Consider the following 21,253-nt stretch of genomic DNA (forward strand, 5'->3'; position numbering starts at 1 on the left):
TTAAAGGTCCCTTCCTACCTACATGATTCTATGACTCAGTCCCTTTGATTTAATGCTTTTCTTCAGTGTAATATAAACACTTATAACACTTCCCTTATAAACGACTGATAAGTAAGTCAAACTATTGTGGGCAGTGAGATATTTCTACTTTGAATGTACTGGACTGGTGAAGGCATTTGTTTGCCAAGAGGTTTTCTGTCTTTCAGGTAAATGAACTTTGCAATTAGCTCCCCAAGTGTAGTATTTGTAAGAAAATCATCCCATTAAGGATGCTCTCTTGGTCTTCCAGCTACTGCACTTCAAATTTGATGGCATTGCTCTGTTGTTAGAAATTTGAACAGAATGAAGGGCATACAGAGATAACAGAAGGCACACAGTATTAGCAATTATTGTTTGATGAATACAAAGTGATAGTGCCAACTGTAAAAGCTAGAAAAGTCCTGCTTACAATTGTTTAACAACTTGGAATAAAATTTTACACAATGAACATCTGTTGTCAGTTGATTTTTCCTTACACTCCTTCACCAAAAGCTTCAGTCAAGATAGTTTGCCCATTTCTGGAGCGAAGGCTGAACGAAAGAATGTGCCTCTATTTCTCTTCTGTCTGACATAAAATACCAAGAACCTCTTCTGGCATCTACAGCAATCTCATTTTTGAATCCGGGATTTTGGATTTGCCTGCAGACAGCTTCTGCTGCAGAAACATGGCCCCATAAAAATCCAAGCAAATTTTGCCAGTACACCAAAAAGTGATAATTACCCTTGCTTGCTTCCCACAGACCAATGCCGATGGCCTGTGCCTGTGGTTATCCCCAGCAACTGGGACTGGCAGCCCTTCCTGGGTCATGGCACCATCAAATGCCTTGGGGCACCCCAGTGTGACCAAACCCCACCCTGCCCTGGCTCCTGGGTTGTATCAATGCAAATATCCCACTGGGCAGCAGGAAATGACCCGGAGCCTTGCAAACAGCCTTTCCCCAGCACCTCACCCTTTCCTACAGGATTTATGACAAGCAACAGGGAATAGCTTTCTTGGAAAACTTTTTTATCATATTTTTAGAAGGTAACATCTTACCTCTTTTTGACTGAAACTTTTCTGTGTGCTGACAGATCCTTACATCCTTCACACTCAGGAGGATAAAGCCAGCTGAGCAGCTCACCTCTGAATCAAAGTTGTGTGGCTGCAAAATCCATTGAGCACACCCAACACAGCTGCCACAGGGAGTCTGGGACCTCTACCTGGGCACCCAAGAGATGACTTCTGATTAAAGCAGAGATGTGATATTCTGCTACAAAGAACACCAATAACCAAAAAAAACAACAAAACAACAACAACAACAACAACAAAAAACAAACAAACAAACAAAAAAAACTTATTTAGAAATTTATTCCGACATGGACTTGTTATTTTTTGTCCTCCTGTACATTGTACGCTTATCCTCAGTAATTGCAGCAGCCCCAGCAGATATCCCCAGAAGGGGCAGGGACTGGCAGATCTGGTTTAATTAGCACATCTCTCCTCACCCGATGAATGGGTGGCTCCTTCAGCCAGTGACACCCAGTCATGTCCATAAGCCCTTAGGGTTTTCCCATCACCTTAGGAAAGGTGATAAGCAGTGGCTGGAGCAGACGTCTATAGCAATGGAAGAGGATGTTTTTCCCCAAGCATTTAGTAACAGCTCTTATTGAATATTTGCAAACTCCCAAGCACTGCTAGCAATTGAAAAACTTGAAAAAATTACCAAATTGTCTTAGATCACCTGTATGAACAATTTAACTTGTACAAATTGTGTTCTGCAGGTACGCTGGGGAGGATGCTGCCAGCAGACTGTGGTGAGGACCCACCAGGACCATCATCTCTTCCATTGATACACTTGGGTCAGGAGAGGATTTATTTCCATGGCCTAACGACTCCTTATTTTTAAGCCCAGCTCAGACTCATTAAATCCACTCTGATTCCTTTAACAAGTCTCTTTTTCCACTTCAGAGTTCCCAGTGTGGTAACTGGATTAATCATTGTTTACACAGAGCTTTGTGATGTAAAATGTGTTCTGTAGATTTAGAACTGCTAGGACCATGGATTCAAACAATTGCAAAACGAAGTTATTTAAGGGTCCTCATTCAGCTGAATATTTAAGAACATGTCTAAAATTAATTATTTGGGTTAAGAACTCCAATTTCAACGCTAACCTTATTAATTTCTTACATAAAATAAACAGTTTTCCATGTTGGCATGCATGCCAGATTTCAACAATGTTTTATTTAATGGTGTAAGCAAATTAAATTTTTGTCAGGCATCTGTAAAACCTACTGAAAATGTATCCGAGTTATTTTGCATAAATACTTTGTAAATGTATATTAGGAAATTTTAAATGGTTGGAGGCAGATGCCTCTTCTATATCCCTGAAGAAAAATTGAGAATAAAAGTGTCTTTAACCATTTAGAACAGATGGTAGGGCAGTAAAAGTGCTGAACAGCTATAAAGCAAGCGTCAGAAAATTACATCCATCAAAAAAGAGCCATAGCAGTGAGATGCACAAGAACAGGTACCAGAGAGAAGTTACTTAAGAGTAAAGAATGAGACTTTTTATCCCACATGTTATATTCTGTCAGCCTCTATGTCTTTTTGGTCCTCCTGATGCTAGTCTGCAATTGAGCGATGAACAAAAAATACAAATAATTGCTTTACTGGAAAAAGGTCCAGTTGTATTCAACATTTACCCCTCATGAGCAGCAGCGGTCATAATGCTGATTTCTTCACCTGCCAATGCTGAAAACAAGGAACATTTTTCACCGTAAATTTGAACTATGCTATCATACAGCGTGAGGAACCATTTTTCATATTCTTTTCTGTCTTCTGCTCTGACTTGCCCTGTTACCACTTCCTTGCAGAACTGGAAGGAGCCAGGTTTCCCTGCCTGGCTCGTCAATGGCAATATTCAGCAGCTGATGTGTGTTCCTTAATGATTTCAGTGATATAACTCTCTCTGCTGCTACCTGAACTACTGTGGCTTACAGCAACTGGATTTTCAGACTGCTGTAAATAATACTTTAGTAGTTACTAAAATTATTAATCATTATATTATTATTTTTATAGTTCTCTCTAGCACTCCAGGGCTTATTGAAGAGCTGTAAAACATAACACTTCTAAACCTTTCTCTATCTACTCTGGAAGATCATTAATTGAGTAGCCTATTTGAAAAGGTAAGTGGTTTCAGGCTCTCTCATTTTCTGTTATCTTCAGACTTTGAAAGTGTCAAGAGAATTCTTAGGTCCAATCTCATCTATTCCAAATATCCATGTGTCTCTGTAGGACTTTCTTGGTGGTCTTGATGTCTCTTTGGGTTCCTCATGATCCACATAAGAACTCTTCTTGTCTTCAGTTATTTGACTGAAAACTTTGGAAAAGAATTTCCGTAAGGAATAAATGTTATGTTTCAAAGGACATTTCTAGGTTTTGCAAGCCCAGAATTTAAGACTTTGAAAGAAATAATACCCTTTTATGAAAATAGAGTTTTATCAACCCTAATACAAATTTTTTTTAATGAAATAATTGTTTTCATTTGTCACAAATAAACTGTGATGCTAACACCACCTATTCACAAATTTCTTATCATTTTATTTTTTTTATTTGATTCCTAGACTTTGAATTAAATTTTAGCATGCTCTGATTTTCATCACAGTCACAGACCTGTAAACTGCGAATCTTGGACAAATCACTCAACTCCAGAAACAGAAGATTTATGCACATCTCTTCAAAAAAGGAGTAGCACTGCAAATCTAGTAGCACTGCAAGTAAAAGTCTATAAATAAAAGCAAAAGAAAAGTTCGTTTTTATTACCCAAGTTTAATCAAATTCAAGGAGTAGACAAGAAAATAAAGTAGGAAAAGTAGAGTAGATACTTTAAGTCTTTCATTTTGATATAAGAACTCTTGGTAACCAAGATGAGGATTATTTTTAACTGAAAGTATAATTAAATTGTTTAATCTTCATTGTTGTGGTTCCACTGAGGGTGCTTAATCACATGTTGGCTATAGAACGGGTTTCTTTGAGGCTGCACAGATCAATGAAAATCATATGGAAATTCCTAAAGAAGTGGAGCTAGGTTTCTCCTTTCTTACAGAAGTACAGAAAATATCTAAATTCATTTCTTCTCTAGAAATGGAAAAATGTCTTCCCTTTCGTGGTTTCTTTAGAATTTATGACATGCAGAAGGAGGCTTGAAGTTTATTGACAACAGGAGGGTTCACATCAACTGACTCTACACAGTGAAGCCTGCTGCCTCAGACCTGCTGATGCTCCATTTTCTTTTGGATTCATCACCATGTAAAAATCAGGCTTGTGAATTATGTCTTTGCTTCTAAACTGTTTTGTGGTTATCTAATGCTTCACACTACATTGCAGTGTTGCAATGACAGGCATTTCATCCTGAATGAAAAATAGATGAAAGGTAGCTGGAAATGCAGTTTCTTTGCTGTTTTTCTGAATAAGACCAATATTTTTTCTCTATTCTTAACCTAACTTGTTCAGCTGATCTTTACAAAAAGTAGGTATAGGATTTCAAAGGGCTTTTGTCTACATCATGCATTGCTTTTTACATAGCTACAGGTACATACTATAAAATGGGAAAACAGCTTCCAAAGAAGGCTGACGAGTTTACAAACTTTTGCTGATGACCAGCAGGCTTGGCTTGACTTGACTATTTTTCTTTCCATGCTGTATGTCAACAAACTACAACTCATACCAAATTCACATAGCCCCTAAGAGGATAATATTAACCTGGCTAAAGCCAAATAACTCAAAGTTTTTTGTGTGAACAGGAAAGAGATTCAGCACAAATCTTCTGTTATGACTGAGATTAACATAGCGACAAAGGGGCCGTAGCAAGCAAAGGAATGAGCCGTTGAGTTAGATACACAGAAAAGTTTCTGAGAAATGAAGAAATGTCTTTCAAAGTCCATGGGTAGTACCTTAGAGTCAATAAATCAATGGTAAAACTCCTACTGCCTTAGCTAAACTACCTCTGCCTGGCTGTCTCTTCCCAGATATTTAACCACAGACTTGCCTGGAATTCATCCTGGCAGGTCAGCCTGCAGGCACTGATCCTGAATAACACAGGAGGAAAGAATTTGAAATAGCTACATTGTGATTAGTATGTTTGCAGTTATGGCAATGTGTTGCATAACACAATAACTATCAAGAACTTAACTTCTTAGTCAGTTAGGAGAAAAAGTATATTAAAGGAAATCACAGTAGCATTTAGTATTTGTACAATTCTTTGCAAATTTCCTGAAATGCAGTCATCCATTTTTTCAGCTAGCAAATACTTTATTAAAGCTAGAGCATTTCACCAACACAATTCTATCTTTTGCCCGTAACTTTTATTTTTGTTTCACACAATGAAGGCGTGCCAGCAGTAGTCCCTTGCTCTTATCTGTGATGCGCGGCTATCTCTGCGTGGCTATCTATCTATCTATCTATCTCTGTGCGGCTGAGGGCAGAGGGAGTTTGCACACAGGCAGGTGAAGTGGTTGGTCTCCTCCTGCTGTTCATACTGCCCCAGGTACAAGGATCGTCATGTGCCGCTGACCTGGGAGTACAGCTCCATGCTCTTCCCTCTTTCACAAAGACAAGCAAAGGAAAAAGTTCAATTCAAACTCCTCTTGTGCTTTGAGTCTTTAGATGAGTGTTGTAAAAATAGAGAGATTGAAGGTTATTAGATGGCAGCCTTAAAGATTTTTTTAATGAGGGTTTGTTACTAAGGGGCTCACTCAGATGAAGATTTTCACCTCAACTCCTACCTGGAAGTCATAATAAATGAAAACTCTGCACTACCAATTACTGAACAGGCATCTGATTACTTTTATACCATAAGATTCAATGTTTTATTTACAGCTGTGGCTGATGTGCTATGCCTATTTTCCAAAGCAGTAGCTGGGAAAACTCTATCCCTTTTATGATTAAACACTTGCGAGAATTGCTTAGCTTTGCTACTAGAATGTGGGAGTGGAGTGTTTGGCAAATCTAAATTGGTGTTTCACTGAAACTTGTTTGTGCAGAAATTTGCAACAAGCAAGTACTGAAAGCAGCCAGCCCCACTTCCGTACACACAAAAGGGGTTAAAAAGAACACAAGGCACATATATGCTGAAGGTATATACCTCCAGGAGTATTGTGGCAGCATGTAAAACTAAGGATATGTCTTCACTGTACAGCATAGCACTGGTGAGAGACCTGCAACAGCTGAGATGGCCGAAGCAGCATGTGAGCATTGTGTCATGCCAATGTTGAACTGTACTGTGGCTCAGGCCAAGTATCACGCTCTCTTAGCCCACAAACACTTGGTACTGTATAGACAAAAGCTCAGATAAAATCAAAATGGACTTCAGTGTAAGAAGTTTAAATCATCAGCACCTACAGAAAGCATGCTCAACAGCTTTCTTCCAGCTTTGCCCAAAAGCCCATGCATACCCTGTGTGGGATCTGTCACTTTTGCATGGGGCAGGGAGGATGCTTGGCAACATTTTCTGAGTCCGCGGGCCACATGACCTGCACCTCTGCCATTCAGATCCCCCACAGCTACAACCTGTCTCTGTTTCATTGAAGACCTTTACTGGACTCTGTTGTTCACGCTGCCTTTGACCTTAATGCTTAGACCTTCATTTGCTAAACTCAATTATAGGTAAAGTACGAATAGGACACCACAAGGTCAGTGCAACCAAACTGTGTCCGAACATCATATGCAAAACCACCTAACGCATCTTCGCACTCACCAGTATGCATAGACCCACAATAAAATTTGGAAATGCACGGGTCCTGCCCACATGGACACTGGATTATCAGACACTGCTCCGTGACCCTGGAAGGTAGCAGAGATGTCCTTGCCCCTGCCCTCTCACTAATGCTCCCCCTCTGCTTTGCAGGCACCAGCCACGGCTCCTCTCAAGTCTGATTAAGGTAATTACTCAGGCTCTTCTGAGCAACTGTTCTCAGTGTGTATTTAGCGTCGCAGGTTGCCAAGAATTTAAAATCCAAAGACTTTTTGCTGCACTTGCACAACAGAGTGTTTCTTGCAGAAAGCCAGTGCACGCACACTCCCACTGTTTCAGCTTCAAGTGAAAACTGCAAATTGGTTTTAGACCTGAGAAGCCATGGAAGAGGCAGACTACCCTTGTGAAAGTCATCTGAAGCTAACACATCCCACACCCACAGCCAGCTCTGCCAATATCCAAACAAATGGTAAATGGAAGTAAATGAAACAGAAACTAAGTTGAAAATATGTTATAACTAAAATATCCACAGCATGTTTATCAACAACAGCAAGGGACTTTCCAGAAATGCAAAACAGGATCATCTTTTCCCCGAAGAAACTCATAAACAAGGGCAGATAAATGTTAGGGGATTCTTATACCCAAGATACACTAGAAGGTGACCAGAAGTTATTTAATTAAAATAAAAAGAAAGATTAACTTTCATAAACAGTGGAAAAGTTCTTAAACAACCACTGAATAGAGGTGACTGTAAGATGCCCTTACAAAATTCTGCATCACATAGCGTAGGTTTGAATAAATGGCTGACCACTACTTGCACATGAAAAAAATTGCCCTTTGGGATCACAGGATAATTCAGCTGGATGGGAGATCAGGGCAACTCATCCCAACCTCCTGCTCACAGCCAGGCCTGCTCTCAGCTCAAGACAAGGTTGCTCAGGGCTTTGTCCACTTCATCAGCTTCTTACCACAATGGATTTTTTTCCCCTTCCATGTAAAGAAAAAAGAAAAATATAAGAAGGAGCTGTACTGATTCCAGCTGAGGAACCACCTAGTCCACGATCTCGTCTCCAGTGGTGCTCCACCAGCTGGGGCATCAAGAGCTGCCTTTGTTCATGTCCTTCCCACGTGGTCCCAGAGAGCGTCACCTCATGCCTCAGTGCTGTACTGGGAGGGAGGGTGGTCAGTCTCTCTCTAATCTAGTCATACCAACCACAATTTTATATACTTACAGCACCAGAATTTCCTCTTTTCCTTTCCTGGATTGTCCCATTTCTTCTTTTGTTTAATGAAAAAATGTATACTGAGGCCTATAGAGCAACAGTACTCAGTGACTGAGATGTTACATTTCACAGATGACAGAAAGGATATATTCAGACATGACTGGATTAACAGCAGCCAAATCTTGGCCTAACAGGAAATAACACAGGTCTAGCAAAATACAGCTTCTTATATGACCTTCTGGGTGAGAAGTTTGCATGAAAGGAACACACCAGTTATTTTTTTTTTCCCAAAAGATAAAATTCTGGGAATGAATAAACATTCCTACTACAGAAACTACATGATTTTATACTAGATTTGTCTTCCGGAAAAATCTAACCTGCCATGTTGAACAGCAAGAGGGAGCATTTTATCTTAAAAGTGCTACTGATTTAAAATTCATCACTGCTGTAGCAAAGGCACTGAGCAATGTTGTAAAACAAGTACTTTTGAAGGCCACAAGAGAGGTCCACCCAGAAACCTGAAGGGAACTGTACACCAACCATATTGTTTAGTACCTTCTCTAGGACATACAGAGTGTGGAACAGACATCTCAGAGTCCGTCTTGTGCAAATGTGAATAAGCTCACTTTGCTTGCTTTAGTTTAATGGAGGATATCAGCTTCTAATCTAGTAAAAAATGAGTGCAAAAATGCTTTTTATTTAGAAAAATTAAGTCCCAGTAGTTAGGGTAACTCATTCTGGCTACAAAATCCATGTATTTATATTGCTGTTACCTGAAATATTTTTCTGCTGCAGGTATGGACTTTTTTTTCCCCTGGGTTTGAGTGAAAATGTTCCCTCAAATTTGCCATTAATTCATATTGGTCAGCAGCTTATAGGTGGGCCACTTGTGAGGCTGAGCTGCTGCCATACCTACTGGCATACTGCAAAGAAAGTGTGATAACATTTTTCTCAGCCGTGTCCCTTGGAGGTGATGGGTTGCCCTGGTTCACTCTTAGCTCCCGCTAAGGCCTGGGATGGCAGTTTGCTACCTGCAAATAACAGAAGAGAATAAATCCCGAAGAAAAAGAATTGCTGGCCTGTTTTTATGTGTGATTGATTTGGCAGTTTGGGGCACAGGAACACATTATTCCTTTGTATGTTACTAGCAGAAAGTTAATAGCCCCTTTTCTTTGCTACAAAGAAAACAGCAATAGCTGCTTTCCAGTGGAGTCTGTCCCATTTCTCATCTTATTTTTTAGGAATAATTCAGATGAGGAGCATTTTGATCCTATTCGTTAGTTGACTAAATCAGGATTAATTCTTTTGCTACATTTCAGCCCAGCGGTATTTCACACCCTTCTCCGAAACATATGCAGTGACACAGAACCCATCTCTGGGAGCTGCTTATTTTTGCAGCCAGTTTTGTGCACCTTGCCTTCTAGCATTCTGATACATATGAATATCCACTGAAATGCATTTAACAGCTTTGCTCTCCTTGCATTTATCTATACCTTTTGTGGCCTGTTCTTTTTGTCATTCTCTAATATGGAAGTTATTGACACACCAAGCAAAGCTGCGTTGGCATCTTGCTGCTAAAATGTAAAGCTGTAAAGCACTTAGAAAGTTTGAGTTTCCTGATTTAAGCAATGCTACTGTGTGCCTTAAGTCAGAATGGTTATAAGAGAACAATTCTTGCCTTAAAGAAACCAAAATCATACAGCACTGCATAGAAGTGCTAAAAATAAACCAGTTATTTTGGATACAATTCAGAAAAACCATTAATTTTATCAAAATAAAATAAAACCTCTGATACAGTTTTAATGAAGGTTTTTATATAACTGTAGGTGCAAGTTGGTTTTGAACAGACAGGTTTTAAGCAAGTATGGGAATAAGGTTGGGTACCTTTGCTGTCTCTTGGATGCATTTTAAATCTGCTGAGTTTACAAGGTCAAACAGTTCTTCCATAGCCAGTCCTGCAAAGCCTGCCAGAGAGATGTCAAATTAGGGTTTTTTTCTTTTTTTTTTGCATCTTCATTAATTAAGGTCTCATAGTAGAGAAGGTTTCCGTGTTCCAGCAGCAGCAATTTTTTTATCCTACTCTTCATTAAGCTATTTAAACTACGCTGAAAACTGTGAAGTGTCTTGAGAGTTTTTGACTGGCTTCCTGATTGAAATATAACAACAATTCTGATCCCGAGTGCACTTGCAGGGGAAAAATAATTTGTTCTGAGCACTTAGCTTATGGGTTTTGCCTACATGAGGGATTTCTTACACAAAATTCCCCAGTTATTGCAAGGAAAACTGAGAAGATACACATTTAATATGCTGCTGAAAAAAAATGTGAGGTGCCCTGAAGTTTTGTATGGTACTATATCCAAAATTAACATTTGAAGATGTGATCTCATCAGAGGGAATGAAAAAGCTCTACTTACAAATGGGTCTTTTTACATCAGTGTTGTGATGCTAACAACTCTTAAAGACAGAAATAATTTATTTTAATTTCTAAAATATGCATAATTGACTTCACATACAGCCTGGATGCAAATTTACTGACACAGAAAACACCATTCTTGTTGTCATGTGCAAGAGAAGAATTGCTCTTTAAATATAATTGAAATCCACAGAGAGAGAATTTTAAATATTTAATGATTTTCAGGTCTTGCTAAAGTGATGATGATTATTTTTCAGATTCTGCACCCTTCCAGCTGTTTTTGCTGTGTGTTATGCATTTGCATAAATATCTCATGACCACTAAGACTGAAATTTAAAATTATCAGGGTGGTGGATTTTTTTCTAATCGTAATGACCGCAGTGCACAGGATGTGCATAGTATCTGGCAACTATAACGTCCCTCCTTCTCCCACATCCCCTTACAGAGTTTGCAGAAAATACTGCTTTTCAAAATGCATAAAGAATTCAGCAGAAGCTCTTTAAATATTTGTTAACCCTGTCTTTCTGCACATGCTGAGTATTCTGTGGATGAAACCACATTAAATAATATAATGTATAATGTGTGTAGGGAGAGATGGGGCCTGGAGGAGAGGCATATCACTGAAGAGGCAAGCTGGAAGGAAGAAATGAGATAAAATATCATGGCTGCAGGTAGACAGCTGGTCCCTGGCCTGCGCCGATGCTGTCTCAGCAGGACGTGGAGAAATTGCTGGCAGGGACATGAGAAATTGCTGGAGGTGACAAATGACAGTGGGAGAAACTGGCAGAAGTTAGGGCGAGAGCCAGGAAGGGATAGCTGGATTTTGCAGGGGGCTAAGGGGAAGGTGTGTGAGAAAGGGCCAAAAGTGACAGCTGAAGGTTGCGTGGGTGACTTTTGTACCTTGCAAGGCCAACGAGGCCTGGGGATCCACCTCAGTAAAGTTCTCCAAGGCTGAGGTGATTACTGAGATGTAATGGCATCACAAATAACAAAATTGAGGTGGGATGCAGCAGAACTGGAAGGAATGAGGAAAAAGTGATTAGGGGCAGGCTGTTTATCATTTGTATACCTTTTCTTCCTTTTTCCTATTTCTTGATCACCTTTTTAGCTGCCCTTTTACATCCCTTTCTCCACCAGATATCTGTGTCCTCTGGAGGCTGGAGGCAGCCCAGCCACAGGTGATCCCAAAGGACGCATCAAGTGTGGACATTCCTTACCAAAGCTGCACGTTACGGCAATGCAACCCTCCAAAACTGTGTTTGGTATGTCCCAGATGGCTGCCTGAAATCTTGATATCCCTTCAGCCTTGGCCCCTCTTGCAGGTCATCTCAATGGACGCAGACACAGGGCAGGGTTTAGCCGGTGCTAAGTAACTGTACAAGTCAGGGTCAACCAAACACTGGTTCGCAGCTAACTCCCCCTTTCGCAGTTTGCATCAAGCCTTTCCTACAGAACTAAGGATAATATATAAAAAGGTGTTTTTAATCAGGATACAAGCCATTTATGCAAACCAGGCTGCCTATGCAGTGTTTCAACATTTAGTACCTTGTGATTAATTCTTAATTCATTAAAAATTTTGGTACCTAGTCATTTAATCACTCAGTTCTCTGCACTTATCAAATTAACCAGGACTAGAGCTGCCACATTTCCTTACATTTCATCTTTGATTGACTCTTTACATGAATCACTCTAGGTGTGAAATGCCAACACCTCTTCCTCTGGCATTAGACATTATGATTTAACCACAGGAAATATAATTCATGTAGCCATAAGGCAGTAAAAGACCACAGGACATCAGCTAGTCTAGGCCCAGCTTCAAGGCTAGGGAAAATTACATCTAAAAATAAACTGTCTCACCTAAAGACCTTTGTCTGTGTCAGCTCCACAACCACCCATGCAGCCTCTTCCATTGCTTCCTATCCTTGGTATGCATCCTGGTTTGAGCAACACAGGATTAATTTCTCTTTCAGTAATTTTACTTTTCAGTAAGATCTCTTCTAATGCTAGGGAAAACTGCATTTTAGAGGACTCCAGTGCCTGAATTTGTGAAAATATTTTCTTTCTAACCAGCTATGGTATGCGGATTTCAAGGTCTGAGTGTTTTTGAGCCTTGCCAAGTGCAGGGATGAGGAGGAGCGAGACCCAGGCGCTTGATCCAAGCTGGCCAACAGAATTATTTCGTACCATGAACATCACATTCAATATAAATTAGAAAGTTTTCTGAGGAGTTGTCTCCTCTTCCTTGATAGCTGTGATCTGGAGAACTTCTTGCCCCAGTGCCGGACCCCTGAGCCCTTCCCTTCCTCCCAAAGCTGTAGCTCTTGCAGTGTCCCACATTTGCTGTCCACTGCCGGGAGTGCACAGCTTCCTGCTGGTAGAACTGGCTGAGTATAATCCTTGTATATTTTATATTGGTATTTGGATCAATATTGGTTCTTTAGTATTATTAATGTCAATTATTTAGTATTATTCAATTAAATCTGTTTATATTTCAGCCTTCGGGTTTCCTTGTCTTTTTCCCAATTCCCCTACCTGGGTGGGGAGAGGTCATAGGGTGACAGAATAATTGTCTAAATGACAATAAATTGTTGTGGGTTCCTCAAAACCTAACAGTATGTTATTGTGGCATTCTTGGACCTGCAATCCTCAAATCTTCTCTGATCTTTTCCAGCAGAAGAGACATGTATTTTCTGTGTGCAGTGACAGTGCTCAGTGACTCCTGCCCCACCTTTCTCTTATCTCCATGATAAAAGTAGTCCATATCTCCAGTTTCTCAACATTTTTGAATTATGACCTTGTCCCCTGTGTTCACACTTTGCATCCAAGGAAACCTGCACAACAGACACCTTGAGCAAGGTGTAAATTACCTGCTCTCTAATCCGGCATGAGCCCCTAGTGAAGGTGTGGCTGGCTGCTCTCCACATCAGCCTCCCACCAGCACACTGTGTCCACCACAGCCCCTGCTCCTATTCTGCTGTCCTTCAGGGCATGCCCATGCAGTAATGGCTGAGAAAAATTAGATGAACCCACACCTGAATCTAACATGATTTTCAGCCCTGGAGCACCTATTTCTGCTATAATTTTTAAATCCTGGCATAGACAACAACTCTTTCAATAATGACAGTCTCAGGCCTGCAGAAGATGAGATATTTTCTAAACACTGAAAAAAAGAACTGATGAAAGTTACCCATTTCACCAGAAAATACATTATGATATTCATCTTGCTTTAAGAGGTAGTGAGGTTTTTTTATCCAGAATAACAAACCTGGTGTGAAGGTTTATTTAGTGCACAACTTTATTTCTAATTTGTAAAAGTTGGTTTTGTTTGGTTTTGGTTTGGTTTGATTTGGTTTTTTATGATAAAGAGTCCTGTTATTTACACTTTGACTTCATAGTATTCCAGATCCAATAAACTTCTGATTCTCTTTTCTTCCCTTCGCAAAGTGGCTGTTTGAAAGGAAGAGAGAAACAACTACTCTTACTGTGGCAGTACTTTAGATACGTAGAATACTCTGTAGTTGGCATTTTTCATCACTAGAGGGAAATCCATTACAGTGCTCCTCTCAGCAGTGCTGGTAGGCACACTGTTCTCCAGAGCTGCAAAATGTGCAACAGGCGTTTGGATGCAAAAGTTGCAGCAATTTTTTTCCCTTTCGCAGAAGGCTGCCCAGGGGAATTGTCTCTAGACTCATCCCATTCCACCAGAAAATAAGAAGGAAGAGGCTGGAGCACAAGTGTTCCTGGGAAAGAGAAAACCCCAGACTGGGCCAACATTAGCAGTCCAATCATCCTGCAGCAGTGTCTCGAAGCCAAAACCAGGACAGAGAGCTATCACCCCTATAAGAGCAGGGGAAAGGAGTCAGTAAAGCCTGTTTGCACTACCAGCCCTCAAACCACAGACATTTGGAAGAGACAGCAGCATTTTGAGATGCTTGTAAAAACCACTTCCAGCTGCTCTTTCTTTGGTTATTCCCCATCTTACACCAGAGCTCATGTTGCTGTTGACCATCAAAGAAGATATTGACGACACCGTGTTCTGTCCAGTGTTAAAGGCCTGGGACCAAAAAGACAATTTGGAAATTAATGGTCAAAAATGAAAAGCATGGCAAGCAGAGAGCAGGGGTGCTGCGAAGGCACATTTATTGCACTCTGCCTCATAGCCTTGATGTCACCTTACCTATTCCTGTACTCGCTCCCTGCCTGCTACACGCACACCAAGCTTTCGGGACACGGACACGCTGGATGCGTAAATCCTTGCCTTACCACCCCCAAGCCCGCTGGCTGCCAGCACGGCTCCCTGGGGCAGCCACTTGCTCCAGCTCCTGCCGCACACCCTGCAGCACCCACCCTCGCCCAGCTCCCCAAGGGGACAGTCCCAGCCCAGTCCCAGTGCCAGCAGCACTTGCCCTGGGCACTGCTCCAGCCCTTGCATCGCTGAGAGTGATCCACATCACTAAAAAAAAAAACCTAAAAAATGAGAGATAAATGCCAATGAGTGAGCCAATCTGATTTTCATTGCTGGCTCTTAGGGAATTTATAGTACATTTTATCTCTGACCTCATTTAGTAGGAGTCAAAGCAAGTTAAAGAGAAAATAGAAGAGGATTGCATGAGCCACTGCCATTTTGCATGTCAGTTTGTCCATTTCTAGTTTAAATGCTTCATTTCAAGATAATAAATTGAACTTGTCTCCAGAAACCCCATTTCTGTTTTTACACATGCTGTTTTTACAGTGACCTTCTGTGGCGAAGCACTACAGAAAACGGTATTGCATGTGTAGCTGTCATTAATTATGCTCCTTTTAATCAAAACCTCATTTTTAATGAAAGATAGTTGCCACATTTCAATTCTTACTGCTTTGATTTTCTTTTTTTAAATACTGTCATGCTTCTTACCATTCAAATATTGCACCTAAGTATCAGGACATTCTGAACCCTGAACTTCATGCTATGAATGAAAGAAAACATAAAGAGATTTCTGAGTGATTTCTAGATAGACAGATCCTCACTTTGCCATCCATGCTTTCTGGTTTTCTGTTTTTTTCTCCACTGCAGTGGTATACACTAATAAATACTTTAGTGCTCTTGCATCCTACGCACAGATGCTGAAAGATGGAGTAAATCTTTGTACTGTCACAGGGTTATGTTGACTTATACCGGCAACATCCTAAGCTCTGATCAGCTTTCTATATAGTTTCCCAATTATTTTGTTCCTTTAACCCACTGCAAAGCAATTTTCATCTTCTTACACAACTTTCTTTGAATGCAGCTGAGCATTAGATTACAAGATTTTCAGGCTTCACAGATGACTGCCTGAATCTAGGGATCATCAAACCCTCAGAGATCAGACTGAAGAAATATTTGCTGTAATTCTGGTTTTGAATAGCTGTCAAAATCCATTTAACTTTCCAAGTTTCTTGTTCTGTTCCAAAAACTGGAGTAGCTCTGTGTTTGCACATTGAGCAACTGAAAACCCAAGACAGAGTAATACATCTTGTGTCCTAGGAGCCTTTTTCTCCTAAGAATATTTTCTTGTCCTATGAATATATCTTTTAGCACACATATTATGGCCATTTAAAAAGGATGTATATGGGATTTAAGTGCTATTCCTAGATAATAGCAACTGGCAGAGAAAAGAAGAAGAGCAGAAATAGAGGGAGGAAAAAACTAGGGAAATTGCAAACAAGTTATCAGCAAAGGCTGACCAAGACAGGCTGGTGGAGATACCAACAGCCTCCTTCCACCCTGTATCAAGCCACCACCTCCATCCAAATGCTGCAGGTCACTTTTTGCTGTGCAGACAAACAGGACTTTTAGATTTGCCTGTTTTGAAGCTAGAAATGCCAAAACACACAGGACTCAAGCCTGTTTCTAGACTTTTTTCCTCCAAGAAACAAGTATCTTAGGAAAAATAAATTTAAATTTCATACTGATGTTTTCAGAGAAAATTATATCCTTAGGCTGAAGCCAAAGAGTAACCTTCTTTCAGTACATGTTTGCATACACCTATATACACTCATACAAAGATACTTACAGAAAAACCTCGGTCAGAAGGCTCCTCTTGATCCCATCTACTCTGATCCCTGCTCAAAGTAGGCACCAACCTTGAAGTTAGATTCAACGTTAAAATTAGAGTGGATTGCTCAGGGTCACACCTAGTCAAATTCTGATCATCTCCAAGGATGGAGATATATGCCCTTTCCATAATAAACAAGCAGCTTAGATCCAGAGCACAGGCAGCTCAAGGACTTAACCTTTTGGAGTTTATCTCCAAAATAAATTAAGAATACTAACGAAAGGGAGCATATGAAAGAAAAGACACTTCTTCCCATTCACCAAACTGAGATCTGGGATTGGATTATAATCTACTGTTCTGTGATTAATTTTGCTTTTCCATTTCCAGCATTTTACTCTCACCCTAATATCACAAAAATCATGGTTTTTTTTTTCCTTAGGGAGAAAAATAAATTACATTATATACAGGTATGCAAATTAAGGGGTAAAATTAAAAGCATATCAAGATGTTTCCTTTTAGGTTCTCTCTCATACAGAGACTCTGAAAAACTTCCTTTACTGATTAATAGACTTCTGGCAATCAAGCAGTCCAAAGTTTTACTGGCAGGACTGAACTCTTTTGCTCTTTGTTGACAATGAATCTTTTCAGAGAGCTGTAAAAGTAATTAGTTAGGCTTTTTAATAAATTACCTGGGGAAAAAAAAAAAATTGCTTTTCACCATCTCAGAGCTGTTAGTAGGCAAAATAATAAATCAATTGGCAAAAACATAGGTTCATCTCAAGATAAGTTTCATTGTGGCATCTGATGTGTTCCACATTATTTTGAAAGGCTATGCAAAATGTTGATATTTTGCATTATAAAATATAATTACTTAAAAATATTAATTGTTTTGGGAAAAGCTAGCACAGACAATGTTTTAAATACACCAAATATTGAATAGCTATATGAAATTTTTCAGTTAGGTAGGAGCCAGGTAAAATACAGGACCAGACTAGAAAACAAGGGCTGCTGTAGCTTAAGCCAGTCATTTCAGATGTTCTTGGCCTTGCTGAAGGTCTCTCTTCACCGCTGAAAGTTGCTGAGCCCATACCTGTCTCCATTCTTCATCCGTCCCAGTCATGGCCACTGCAAACCTCTCACTTAGGAAGATGGGCTTGTACGAATATGCTGATTTGTAAACTGGGTTATACACCACCTGCCACTGACACAGAGCTGACACCTCCAGCAGAACAGGGCTAAATCCACCGGTACAAGTCTGTCAGAGCTATTAGGTTCAGCAACACACAATATTAAAGCATTTTTCCTCAAATAAGGAAGAGACTCCAGATTCTTTCTCCCTTTACCTGCCCCTCATCTCTTAGAATAAAAGTGTTGCTGCTACCTGTGTAGCCTCAGCCTGTCCATATTCTCAGAGGATACCAAAGCCGTTCCTCCCAGATCAAGTCTTCAGGGACTTTAAGCAGAAGGACATCTATTTTATGGTTCACATGATCAAGGTATCAATTTGCTCAGCCTGGTTAATACTGGGACATTTCTGGATGCCCATACAGATGCTTTTTTAGTCATTGGGGAAACTTAAGTCAGACAGAAATATTTTTCTCTGGATACTGAGAGACTTCAGGGTTAAGTAGCACCCAGGCATGGTTTTTAGGACCTTTTGTTTTGAACACTGGGCATATTCATCTATTTTCTGGCACCATCAGCAACAGTACGTCAGCAGTAGGAAATAAAACAGGATCAAGGCACAAGTCCCAACTGCATAGACCCATCCCAGGCAGCTCCACACAGCAAAGGGGTTGTGGATGACACAGCGGTGCACCTGCAGAGGATAAGCATGTCCAAGGAGGTTGATCGCTGCTTGCTGATGTAGCACCATTGCTCCTCAGAGCAGTAGGCAAGTGAGACAGCATCATGCAGAGATGACCACAAACCAGGAAAGTCACTTCTTGTAACCCCAGCTGACTTCTCTCAGCTAGCCTGGGCCTCTTGTAAATTGGTATTGCCATCAGCTCCTCTTGTTCTTGCTTCCAAGCAGAGTACCCAGCACATCAACCTATCAGTAGGTTAAGAAGCGTGATCCTAAATCCATCCTTTAACAAAGTTTCATTTCTCATTGCTTGAGGAAAGGCAGCCCTTACTGTGAGCTTACCTCAAGCCTTTGCGCAGCCTGTGACATCTGTCCCCAAGTTGTTTGCATGCCATTTCCCTGCTTGAACATCAGAAGGCTGCCACAACCCACCAGGACACTTGTCCTGTGCTTGGTCTCCAGCCTCGAAAAGCTAAAACCACAGACTTACAACTTGAAAATAAATAACCAATAGCTCAATATAGAAATTAGAAAATTATGTCTTAAATATTTATTTCCCTAACTCCTCACTTCTTTAACTGAAACCTGTAATTAACTCTAACTACAAATTATCCAAGGGAACTTCTATCAGGTCAAGAGGAAAATCAAACTAGGACATGTTCAACAAAACTGGGCATTTTTTCTGAACGCAAGACTTACCGCTATACTTAGACCACTGAAAAAAACCTACTCTTGCAAAGCCCAATCAAACTGTACCTATTACTAGGAAAAAAGGTGCTTTGCAAGCCCAAAATGCACAAATGCATATCCGAGTCCTCGACGAAGGGCCTTTTGAAGGTGGAGACTTAAAAAAATGCCCTCAGACCATGCCAGTGCACACCCACAGCTTGGTGTAGCTGCCCTTTACACTAACCTGCTCCGCTGGAGAGAAGGGTGATCCTTCTAGAAGAGACTCAGAGAGGAGCAGCCTCATGGTTGCCCAAGATGGCCATTTTTTGAAAAGCAACCAACGTGTATCAGAAGCACTCTATCAAACTTCATTTCAGAACACCTGGAGTTCGAAATATACAGCAATAAATTCAAAGCTTCCTCAGACCTCAACCCAGAGCCCTAACATAAGAACTATTTCTACCTGCACCACCACCACCCCCCAGAATTGTCAAATCCCAAACCAAACCCCCAAATAAGACTTATTTATTCTAAATGGCTCCAAAACATAAATGCCTTCCAAAATATCCCATGCCTAGAAATCAGGCTGATCCAGGAATGAGCCTGGGGATAAAGTTAGGAATACAAGTTACTGAAACAGTAGTCAAGATTGTTTTATGTTCATTACGAAATAAATGAATATTCCCCTACCGCCCACCAGGATTAAAAATTAGCATCTGCAAAAACTGGGCCACCAAACCCATACAGGATCCCATGCTTCTTTGCAAAATTGACATGGCAAGGGAATCCCAGCACATGACCCATGTTGAACTTAGGCCAAAACAGAGAGAAAAGGGCCTAATCTGGTATTGCCAAACCAAAATTCACCTTGCTACCTCTGGCCAAGACCAGCATTTTTCCAAATGCTTCCAGCCCTCTCTGCCTCTCTTTGAGGCCACTATGAGTTGGTGGCTCCTGGTGCAGGTGATTCAAAGGCACGGGGGCTTCAGGCATGGACCCCAGGCCAAGGCAAAGATCTGGCTTCAGGCAGGGTCCCCACCACCATGGGAGGCCACAAGGACAGGGTGAGGGATGAGGATACAGTGCTGTAACCCGAGGGGGTGCAGAAGGCACCAGGGGTCGACCGTCAGGCTGATGCCTACATAGGTTTCTGGACAAGCTTGAACTTCCATTCTTGTGAGGACTCCTGCACCAGCACCCTGTCCCATGGGGGATTCTCACGCTGGGTCATGGGCTCATCCTGAGTATAAGATGGAGGCCCGGGACAAATTTCAAGGCCACATGTATGTGGGGACATGGGCTCAAGGTGGGGTTTCAGACCCTGTGAAGTCCAACACAGGAAGGTGACTGGGCTGGCAAGGCCTCACTGGGCTGAACTGAGGGACACTCTGTATGTTCAGCACCACAACATTTCAGCACTTGAGGCTACACAGGGTGCCTACACCAGGATTAGGTTTGGGATAACTTTTCAGGACAGCATGAGTACCCAGGTTTAAAAAATGTGTTCTCCAGGACACCGCGGGCTGCAGCCTCCTAAAGACAGCACAGCTGTTGCAGGTAGCAGGGCACAGGCTTTATTTTGACATTGCAGAGCCTCGGGACAGGGGTTTATCAGGTTAGCTCTGCCTGAATTTGTCTAGACCTGCCCAGAGCTTTCCTTTTATTTGGTTTGATTTGTTGCTGTAACAGCCATTTCTTTAATCACCAGGTAGCTACACCTAACTTGCTTTGCTTATCTTCATGCAGTATTACCATAGCTTTTAGACAGGTAGTAGTACCACGCAGCTGTTCTGTGTAGCATGAAATATTCATGACCTTAGCAGAATGGTGTAACGCAGGCCTGGTATGAGAGAGGAGGCCCTGAAGATGGGCTTGCAAGAGGTGGCGTAGAGGAGCACAGGCACAGGATGACGGAGACAGGGCATGGCATAATGCTGAAGGCTGCAGGGCTGTCACCCACACACCAGTGGCCAGCTAGAGAAGTACAAACCTGGGAGCTGAACAAAACCCATCTTAGGAGTAATAAAAAGTAACAAAACGAATAAAGAGCAAGGTTCTAACACAGGTAAAATTCACCATATATAGTAAATTCACATGTAATGTAGAATTGCAGACCGATGAAGAAAGAAAAAAGCACAAAAGGCATTGGGAAACATTAATATGAACTTAAGTGGATCCAAGAGGAGGAAGAAACCACCACACTCCTCCCAGTGGAGGACTCAGGATGCTGGTTGCCTTGCCATACCTGCTCTCCCCAGGCTGAAGCCATTGACCCAGAGGAGCAGTGGAAGGGTGAGCAGGACATCAGGAGAAAGGGTGCCTAGATAGTGCATGCATAAAAATTTGGCTGTATTATT

The sequence above is a fragment of the Numenius arquata genome, chromosome 4, assembly GCF_964106895.1.
Source record: "Numenius arquata chromosome 4, bNumArq3.hap1.1, whole genome shotgun sequence".
Taxonomy (NCBI): Eukaryota; Metazoa; Chordata; class Aves; order Charadriiformes; family Scolopacidae; genus Numenius; species Numenius arquata.